This window comes from Crinia signifera, chromosome 1 (assembly GCF_055691185.1).
Source record: "Crinia signifera chromosome 1, ASM5569118v1, whole genome shotgun sequence".
In the NCBI taxonomy this organism is placed as follows: Eukaryota; Metazoa; Chordata; class Amphibia; order Anura; family Myobatrachidae; genus Crinia; species Crinia signifera.
Window position 1 is genome coordinate 23808247 of NC_139217.1, and position 10297 is coordinate 23818543.

At 63.9% G+C, this 10297-nt stretch overlaps 1 long non-coding RNA gene across 1 annotated transcript; it reads left to right on the forward strand.

The window, feature by feature from the left end:
- Positions 1 to 447: 447 nt before the first annotated feature.
- On the forward strand, positions 448 to 7621 carry LOC146072267 (uncharacterized). The gene is made up of 5 exons (XR_014473046.1): positions 448 to 680; positions 1941 to 2043; positions 4678 to 4783; positions 6153 to 6258; positions 7567 to 7621. It is a non-coding gene; the product is annotated as an uncharacterized LOC146072267 (long non-coding RNA).
- The last annotated feature ends 2676 nt before the right edge of the window (positions 7622 to 10297 follow it).

The following is a 10297-nucleotide window of genomic DNA, read 5'->3' on the forward strand; positions in this document are numbered from 1 at the left end:
CCCAATGCTGTGCCCGCCCATACCAGTACTCCCTCCGTGTGTGCGCTGTGCCCCCCCCCCTCCGTGTGTATGCTGTGCCCCCCCCCTTCGTGTGTATGCTGTGCCCCCCCCTTCGTGTGTATGCTGTGCCCCCCCCTCCGTATGTACGCTGTGCCCCCCCCCTCCGTGTGTACCCTGTGCCCCCCCTCCGTGTGTACGCTGTGCCCCCCCTCCGTGTGTACGCTGTGCCCCCTCCGTGTGTACGCTGTGCCTCCCCTCCGTGTGTACGCTGTGCCCCCCCTCCGTGTGTACGCTGTGCCCCCCCTCCGTGTGTACGCTGTGCCCCCCCTCCGTGTGTACGCTGTGCCCCCCCTCCGTGTGTACGCTGTGCCCCCCCCTCCGTGTGTACGTTGTGCCCCCCTCCGTGTGTACGCTGTGCTCCCCCTCCGTGTGTACGCTGTGCCCCCCCCTCCGTGTGTACGCTGTGCCCCCCCTACGTGTGTATGCTGTGCCCCCATCTGTGTATATGCTGAGCCCTTTAATATTATTATTTTATTTCCTGCACAGATGCTGACCACAGCACCGGGAATGAGGCGCTTCCACAGCCTGCGGACAAGATTCAGGCGCTTCCTTGAGTTGCCTCCGCCAACGAGAAGGCAGAAAGAAGCCACCTGGGCCATCAGAGGAGTAGCTGCACCCAGGTAAATCTGTCCCCCCACTGTCCCTGTATGTACCCTATCCCCCACCCCACTGTCTTTGTGCGTACCCTGTCCCCCACCCCACTGTCCCCGTGTGTGCCCAGTGCCCCCGTGTGTACGCTGCCCCCCCCCCAGTGCCCCGTGTGTACGCTGCTCCCCCCAGTTGCCCTGTGTGTATGCTGTCCCCCTCCCCAGTGCCCCTGTGTGTATGCTGTCCCCCCCAGTGCCCTATGTGTACGCTGTCCACCCCCCATGCCCCAGTGTGTGCACTCCCCCCCAGTGCCCCCATGTGCGTGCTGCCAACCCCAGTGCCCCCGTGTGCGTGCTGCCACCCCCAGTGCCCCCGTGTGTGCTGCCACCCCCAGTGCCCCCGTGTGTGCTGCCACCCCCAGTGCCCCCCGTGTGTGCTGCCCCCCAGTGCCCCCTGTGTGTGTGTGCTGCCCCCCGCAGTGCCCCTGTGTGTGTGCTGTCCCCCCAGTGCCCCGTGTGTGTGCTGTCCCCCCCAGTGCCCCGTGTGTGCGCTGTCCCCCCCAGTGACCCCGTATGTGCGCTATTCCCCCCAGTGCCCAGTGTGTGCGCTGTCCCCCCCAGTGCCCCCGTGTGTGCGCTGTCCCCCCAAGTGCCCCTGTGTGTGCGCTGTCCCCCCAAGTGCCCCCGCGTGTGTGCTGTCCCCCCCTTGTGTACGCTCTCCACCCCCCAGCGCACCCGTGTGTACACTGTTCCTCCCCCAGTGCCCCCATGTGTATGCTGCCCCCCACCCCGCAGTGCACCCGTGTGTGCTCTGCCCCCCCAGTGCCCCTGTGTGTATGCTGTTCCCCCCTAGTGCCCCCGTGTGTACGCTGTCCCCCCTAGTGCCCCCATGTGTTGTGCTGCCCCCCCAGTGCCCCCGTGTGTGCACTGTCCCCCTAGTGCCCCGTGTGTACGCTGCCCACCCAGTGCTTCCGTGTGTACAGTGCCTGCGTGTGTACGCTGTCCACCCCCCAGTGCCCCTGTGTGTACGCTCTCGCCCCCAGTTCCCCCTGTGTGTGCGCTGTACCCCCAGTGCCCCTTGTGTGTGTGCTGTACCCTTGCAGTGCCCATGTGTGTACGTTGTTTCCCCCCCCCAGTGCCCCCGTGAATATGCGGTCCCACCCCCAGTGCCCCCGTGTGTATGCTATGCCCCCCGTGTATATACTGTGCCCCCATCCATGTGTACGCTGTGCCCCCCTCTGTATGTACGCTGTGCCCTTTAATATTACTATTATTATTATATTTCCTGCCCAGACGCTGACCACCCCATGGTACCACCGGGACTGAGGCGCTTCCTTGAGTTGCCTCCGCCATCGGGAAGGCAGAAAGAAGCCATCAGAGGAGCAGCTGCACCCAGGTAAATCCGTCCCCCCACTGTCCCTGCGTGTACCCTGTCCCCCACCCCACTGTCCCTGCGTGTACCCTGTCCCCCACCCCACTGTCCCTGCGTGTACCCTGTCCCTCACCCCACTGTCCCTGTGTGTACCCTGCCCCCCCCCAATGTCCCAGTGTGTACCCAGTGTCCCCGTGTGTACGCTGTCCCCCAAGTGCCCCCGTGTGTACGCTGCCCCCCCGCAGTGCCCCATGTGTACGCTGCCCCCCCAGTGCCCCTGTGTGTACACTGCCCCCCCAGTGCCCCTGTGTGTACGCTGTCCCACCCCAGTGCCCCTGTGTGTACGCTGTCCCACCTCAGTGCCCCCGTGTGTATGCTGCCCCCCCAGATCCCCCGTGTGTCCGCTGTCCCCCCCAGTGCCCCCGTGTGTGTCCCCCCCCAGTGCCACCATTTGTGTATGCTGTTCCCCCCCAGTGTGTACGCTGTCCCCCCCAGTGCCCCCGTGTGTGCTCTGCCCCCCCAGTGCCTGTGTGTACCCTATCCCCCACCCCACTGTCCCTGCGTGTACCCTGTCCCCCACCCCACTGTCCCTGTGTGTACCCTGTCCCCCACCTTACTGTCCCCGTGTGTACCCAGTGCCCCCGTGTGTACGCTGCCCCCCCCAGTGCCCTGTGTGTGCGCTGCACCCCCCCAGTGCCCCCGTGTGTGTTCTGTCCCCCCCAGTGCCCCGTGTGTGTTCTGTCCCCCCCAGTGCCCCCGTGTGTGTTCTGTGCCCCCGTGTGTGTTCTGTCCCCCCCAGTGCCCCCGTGTGTGTTCTGTCTCCCCCAGTGCCCCCGTGTGTGCTCTGTCCCCCCGCAGTGCGCTGCCCTCCCCAGTGCCCCCGTTGTGTACGCTGTCTCCCCCAGTGCCCCCGTGTGTGCTCTGTCCCCCGCAGTGCGCTGCCCTCCACAGTGCCCCCATTGTGTACGCTGTCCCCCCCAGTGCCCCCGTGTGTAAAGTGCCTACGTGTGTACGCTCTCCCACCCAGTGCCCCCCGTGTGCCCTGTACCCCCCAGTGCCACCGTGTTTGCTGTACCCCCGCATTGCCCCCGTGTGTACGCTGCACCCCCCCAGTGCCACCATGTTTACACTGTTTCCCCCCCCCAGTGCCCCTGTGTGTACGCTGTGCCCCCCTCCGTGTGTACGCTGTGCCCCCCTCCGTGTGTATGCTGTGCCCCCCTCCGTGTGTACGCTGTGCCCCCCTCCGTGTGTACGCTGTGCCCCCCTCCGTGTGTACGCTGTGCACCCCCTCCGTGTGTACGCTGTGCCTCCCCCCTCCGTGTACGCTGTGCACCCCCTCCGTGTGTACGCTGTGCACCCCCTCCGTGTGTACGCTGTGCCTCCCCCCGTGTGTACGCTGTGCCTCCCCCCTCCGTGTGTACGCTGTGCCTCCTTCCTCCGTGTGTACGCTGTGCCTCCCCCTCCGTGTGTACGCTGTGCATCCCCCCTGCGTGTGTACGCTGTGCCTCCCCCCTCCGTGTGTACGGTGTGCCTCCCCCCGTCCGTGTGTACGCTGTGCCTCCCCCCTCCGTGTGTATGCTGTGCCTCCCCCCTCCGTGTGTACGCTGTGCCTCCCCCCCTCCGTTTGTATGCTGTGCCTCCCCCCTCCGTGTGTACGCTGTGCCTCCCCCCTCCGTGTGTACGCTGTGCCTCCCCCCTCCGTGTGTACGCTGTGCCTCCCCCCCTCCGTGTGTACGCTGTGCCTCCCCCCCTCCGTGTGTGCGCTGTGCCTCCCCCCTCCGTGTGTGCGCTGTGCCTCCCCCCTCCGTGTGTACGCTGTGCCTCCCCCCTCCGTGTGTACGCTGTGCCTCCCCCCCTCCGTGTGTACGCTGTGCCTCCCCCCCTCCGTGTGTACTCTGTGCCTCCCCCCCTCCGTGTGTACGCTGTGCCTCCCCCCCCTCCGTGTGTGCGCTGTGCCTCCCCCCTCCGTGTGTGCGCTGTGCCTCCCCCCTCCGTGTGTATGCTGTGCCTCCCCCCTCCGTGTGTACGGTGTGCCTCCCCCCGTCCGTGTGTACGCTGTGCCTCCCCCCCTCCGTGTGTACGCTGTGCCTCCCCCCCTCCGTGTGTACGCTGTGCCTCCCCCCTCCGTGTGTACGCTGTGCCTCCCCCCTCCGTGTGTACGCTGTGCCACCCCCCCTCCGTGTGTACGCTGTGCCTCCCCCCTCCGTGTGTACGCTGTGCCTCCCCCCCTCCGTGTGTACGCTGTGCCTCCCCCCTCCGTGTGTACGCTGTGCCTCCCCCCTCCATGTGTGCGCTGTGCCTCCCCCCTCCGTGTGTACGCTGTGCCTCCCCCCTCCGTGTGTACGCTGTGCCTCCCCCCTCCGTGTGTACGCTGTGCCTCCCCCCTCCGTGTGTACGCTGTGCCTCCCCCTCCGTGTGTACGCTGTGCCTCCCCCCTCCGTGTGTACGTTGTGCCTCCCCCTCCGTGTGTACGCTGTGCCCCCCCTCCGTGTGTACGCTGTGCCCCCCCCCTCCGTGTGTACGCTGTGCCCCCCTCCGTGTGTACGCTGTGCCCCCCCGTGTGTACGCTGTGCCCCCCCTCCGTGTGTACGCTGTGCCCCCCCCCCCCCTCCGTGTGTACGCTGTGCCCTTTAATATATTATTATATTTCCTGCCCAGACGCTGACAGCCTGCGGACCAGATTCAGGCGCTTCCTTCAGTTTCCTCTGCCACCGGGAAGGCAGAAAGAAGCCACAGGGGCCATCAGAGGAGCAGCTGCACCCAGGTAAATCCATCCCTCCACTCTCCCTGCATGTACCCTGTCCCCCACCCCACTGTCCATGTGTGTACCCTGTCCCCCACCCCACTGTCCCTGCGTGTACCCTGTCCCCCACCCCATTGTCCCTGTGTGTACCCAGTGCCCCCGTGTGTACGCTGCCCCCCCAGTGCCCCGTGTGTACGCTGCCCCCCCATGCCCCGTGTGTACGCTGCCCCCCCAGTGCCCCGTGCGTGCGCTGCACCCCCCCAGTGCCCCCATGTGCGTGCTTTCCCCCCAGTACCCCATGTGTGCTTTGTTCCCCCCACAGTGCCCACGTGTGTGCTCTGTCCCCCCCAGTGTACGCTGTGCACCCCCTCCGTGTGTACGCTGTGCCCCCCCCCGTGTGTACACTGTGCCTCCCCCCTCCGAGTGTACGCTGTGTCTCCCCCCTCCGAGTGTACGCTGTGTCTCCCCCCTCCGTGTGTACGCTGTGCCTCCTTCCTCCGTGTGTACGCTGTTCCTCCCCCCTCCGTGTGTACGCTGTGCCTCCCCCCTCCGTGTGTACGCTGTGCCTCCCCCCCTCCGTGTGTACGCTGTGCCTCCCCCCTCCGTGTGTACGCTGTGCCTCCCCCCCTCCGTGTGTACGCTGTGCCTCCCCCCTCCGTGTGTACGCTGTGCCTCCCCCCTTCGTGTGTACGCTGTGCCTCCCCCCCTCCGTGTGTACGCTGTGCCTCCCCCCTCCGTGTGTACGCTGTGCCTCCCCCCTCCGTGTGTACGCTGTGCCTCCCCCCTCCGTGTGTGCGCTGTGCCTCCCCCCTCCGTGTGTGCGCTGTGCCTCCCCCCTCCGTGTGTACGCTGTGCCTCCCCCTCCGTGTGTACGCTGTGCCTCCCCCCTCCGTGTGTACGCTGTGCCTCCCCCCTCCGTGTGTACGCTGTGCCTCCCCCCTCCGTGTGTACGCTGTGCCTCCCCCCTCCGTGTGTACGCTGTGCCCCCCCTCCGTGTGTACGCTGTGCCCCCCTCCGTGTGTACGCTGTGCCCCCCCCTCCGTGTGTACGCTGTGCCCCCCCCTCCGTGTGTACGCTGTGCCCCCCTCCGTGTGTACGCTGTGCCCCCCCCCCTCCGTGTGTACGCTGTGCCCCCCACTCCGTGTGTACGCTGTGCCTCCCCCCTCCGTGTGTACGCTGTGCCTCCCCCCTCCGTGTGTACGCTGTGCCTCCCCCCTCCGTGTGTACGCTGTGCCCCCCGTGTGTACGCTGTGCCGCCCCCCCTCCGTGTGTACGCTGTGCCCCCCCCTCCGTGTGTACGCTGTGCCCCCCCCACCGTGTGTACGCTGTGCCCCCCCCCCCTCCGTGTGTACGCTGTGCCCTTTAATATATTATTATATTTCCTGCCCAGACGCTGACAGCCTGCGGACCAGATTCAGGCGCTTCCTTCAGTTTCCTCTGCCACCGGGAAGGCAGAAAGAAGCCACAGGGGCCATCAGAGGAGCAGCTGCACCCAGGTAAATCCATCCCTCCACTGTCCCTGCATGTACCCTGTCCCCCACCCCACTGTCCATGTGTGTACCCTGTCCCCCACCCCATTGTACCTGTCTGTACCCAGTGCCCCCGTGTGTACGCTGCCCCCCCAGTGCCCCGTGTGTACGCTGCCCCCCCCAGTGCCCCGTGCGTGCGCTGCACCCCCCCAGTGCCCCCATGTGCGTGCTTTCCCCCCAGTACCCCATGTGTGCTCTGTTCCCCCCACAGTGCCCACGTGTGGGCTCTGTCCCCCCCAGTGCCTGTGTGTACCCTGTCCCCCACCCCACTGTCCCTGTGTGTACCGTCCCCCACCCCACTGTCCCCGTGTGTACCCTGTCCCCCACCCCACTGTCCCTGTGTGTACCCTGTCCCCCACCACACTGTCCCTGTGTGTACCCTGTCCCCCACTCCACTGTCCCTGTGTGTACCCTGTCCCCCACCCCACTGTCCCTGTGTGTACCATGTCCCCCACCCCACTGTCCCTGTGTGTACCATGTCCCCCACCCCACTGTCCCCGTGTGTACCCAGTGTCCCCTTGTGTACGCTGCCCCCCAGTGCCCAGTGTGTGCGCTGATCCCCCCCAGTGCCCCCGTGTGTGTTCTGTTCCCCCCCAGTGCCCCCGTGTGTGTTTTGTCCCCCCAGTGCCCCGTATGTGTTCTGTCCCCCCCAGTGCCCCCCGTATGTGTTCTGCCCCCCCAGTGCCCCATGTGTGTTCTGCCCCCCCAGTACCCCCGTGTGTGCTCTGTCCTCCAGCAGTACGCTGCCCCCCCAGTGCCCCGTGTGTGCTCTGCCCCCCCAGTGCCCCCGTGTGTACGCTGCCCCCCCCAGTGCTTCCGTGTGTAAAGTGCCCGCGTGTGTACGCTCTTTCCCCCCGTGCCCCTGTGTGTACGCTCTCCCCCCAGCGCCCCCCGTGTGTGCGATGTGCCCCCACGTGTTTGCTCTACCCACGCAGTGCCCCCATGTGTACGTTGCCTAGCCCAGTGCCCCCGTGTGTGTACGCTGCTCCCCCCCAGTGCCCCGTGTGTACACTGTCCCCCCCAGTGCCCACATGTGTACGCTGTTCCCCCCCCAGTGCCCCCCGTGTGTACGCTGTGCCTCCCCCCTCCGTGTGTACGCTGTGCCCCCCCGTGTGTACGCTGTGCCCCCCCGTGTGTACACTGTGCCCCCCCTCCGTGTGTACGCTGTGCCCCCCTCCGTGTGTACGCTGTGCCCCCCCCTCCATGTGTACGCTGTGCCCCCCCCCTTCGTGTGTACGCTGTGCCCTTTAATATATTATTATATTTCCTGCCCAGACGCTGACAGCCTGCGGACCAGATTCAGGCACTTCCTTCAGTTTCCTCTGCCACCAGGAAGGCAGAAAGAAGCCACAGGGGCCATCAGAGGAGCAGCTGCACCCAGGTAAATCCATACCTCCACTGTCCCTGCATGTACCCTGTCCCCCACCCCACTGTCCATGTGTGTACCCTGTCCCCCACCCCACTGTCCCTGCGTGTACCCTGTCCCCCACCCCATTGTCCCTGTGTGTACCCAGTGCCCCAGTGTGTAGGCTGCTCCCCCAGTGACCCATGTGTACGCTGCCCCCCCAGTGCCCGGTGCATGCGCTGCACCCCCCAGTGCCCCCATGTGCGTGCTTTCCCCCCCCAGTACCCCATGTGTGCTCTGTTCCCCCCACAGTGCCCACGTGTGTGCTCTGTCCCCCCCAGTGCCTGTGTGTACCCTGTCCCCCACCCCACTGTCCCTGTGTGTACCGTCCCCCACCCCACTGTCCCTGTGTGTACCCTGTCCCCCACCCCACTCTCCCTGTGTGTACCCTGTTCCCCACTCCACTGTCCCTGTGTGTACCCTGTCCCCCACCCCACTGTCCCTGCGTGTACCCTGTCCCCCACCCCATTGTCCCTGTGTGTACCCAGTGCCCCCGTGTGTACGCTGCCCCCCCCCCAGTGCCCTGTGCGTGCGCTGCACCCCCCAGTGCCCCCATGTGCGTGCTTCCCTCCCCCCCCAGTACCCCATGTGTGCTCTGTTCCCCCCACAGTGCCCACGTGTGTGCTCTGTCCCCCCCAGTGCCTGTGTGTACCGTGTCCCCCACCCCACTGTCCCTGTGTGTACCGTCCCCCACCCCACTGTCCCTGTGTGTACCCTGTCCCCCACCCCACTGTCCCTGTGTGTACCCTGTTCCCCACTCCACTGTCCCTGTGTGTACCCTTTCCCCCACCCCACTGTCCCTGTGTGTACCCTGTCCCCCACCCCACTGTCCCTGTGTGTACCATGTCCCCCACCCCACTGTCCCTGTGTGTACCATGTCCCCCACCCCACTGTCCCCGTGTGTACCCAGTGTCCCCTTGTGTACGCTGCCCCCCCAGTGCCCAGTGTGTGCTTTGATCCCCCCCAGTGCCCCCGTGTGCGTGCTGTCCCCCCAGTACCCCCGTGTGTGCTCTGTCTCCCCCCAGTGCCCCCGTGTGTTCACGTTTATAGTGGGGGGGGGGGTGGCGTGGGGGAGCATTTAACATTGTAAGCACCCATTAGGGTGCTTATACGATTTTTCATCGCATAGGGGGTCAAAATCGCATTGCATGCCATCGGGTACATGGCATGCGATGCGTTCATCGCACGATGCTGAAATCGGGCGCCGCCAAAATGCACAAGTACCCATTTTTGTTTTTCTTTTGCCAGGTTCCCCATGACTACTGCAGGAAAGAAGAGGACCAAATGTACACCGGTTTAGACCCGTGAGTATAATTTCCTTCCACAGGTCCCCTATGGATTGCTTCAGACCAGGACCCCAGGATACCGGACCAGGACCGAGGGCTACCTACATGCTCAAGATAGGTAAGTATCAGTATGTATGGGCTCCATGTGTATTAAAGTTTTATTTTTCTTATGTGTCAGTGTGCTTTTATTTAACTATTGGTTTTGTTGTGGAACTAAGAGCTAAGAGTTCCAGCAAGCCCATTAATGGGCCGCATGCTGGGACTTGTGGTTCTCCAAGTCCCAGTATGCAGTGCATTCTTGCTGGGACTCATAGTTCCACAGCAGAACCCAATGGTTTTGTCTATCTTTTACAAAAATATCAGCCAGGATGCCGGACCAGGACCACAGGACACCGGACCAGGACCGAGGGCTACCTACGGGCTCAAGATAGGTAAGTATCAGTATGAATGGGCTCCATGTGTATTAAAATTTTATTTTTCTTATGTGTCAGTGTGCTTTTATTTAACTATTGGTTTTGTTGTGGAACTAAGAGTTCCAGCAAGCCCATTAATGGGCCGCATGCTCGGACTTGTGGTTCTCCAAGTCCCAGTATGCAGTCCAGGCTTGCAGGGACTCATAGTTCCACAGCAAAACCCAATGGTTTAGTCTATTTCTTTACACTTTATCAGCCCGGTACCCACAGCCCAGGGGTACCGGGGACAGCACCAGGCTTCAGCCTGGCCAGGTATGTCCTGGAGGGGGGGACCCCTTTATTGGGGGGGTCCCCACTTCCCCAGGACCCCTGGCCAGGCTGACCGGTCAGAGGGATGAATGCTTTGGCCGGGGGGACTTGTATAAAAAGTCTCCCCCTGGCTGTGGCATTACCCTACTGGCTGGTTGGGCCTGGGGCTTGTTCTTAAAATACAGGGGACCCCTATTCATTTTGTCCCCCGTATTTTGGGAACCTGACCTGGCCCTGGAGCCTGGGGCTGGTTTTAAAAAATACAGCGGAGCTCTGTGCAAATTGTTCCGATTTTTTTTAGAACCAGCCCTGACTCTTTGAGTCTCGTGCTGGTTACGGCTGTGGGGGGACCCCACGCCATTTTTTTTATTTATATATCTTAAAAAAAAAATTGTACACACTGCAGCCTGCGAGGGGACGCGAATTACTTTACGTGTATTGCGAGCACAGCGATTGCTGCAAGGGGACGCGGAATACATGTAAAGTAATCAGCGTCCCCTAGCAGGGCTCGCTACACTCGCCACGCTTCGGGCTTTGGCGCTTGCTGTGCTCGCCACACTATATAAAATCAACTCCATGCTTAGTGGATAGTG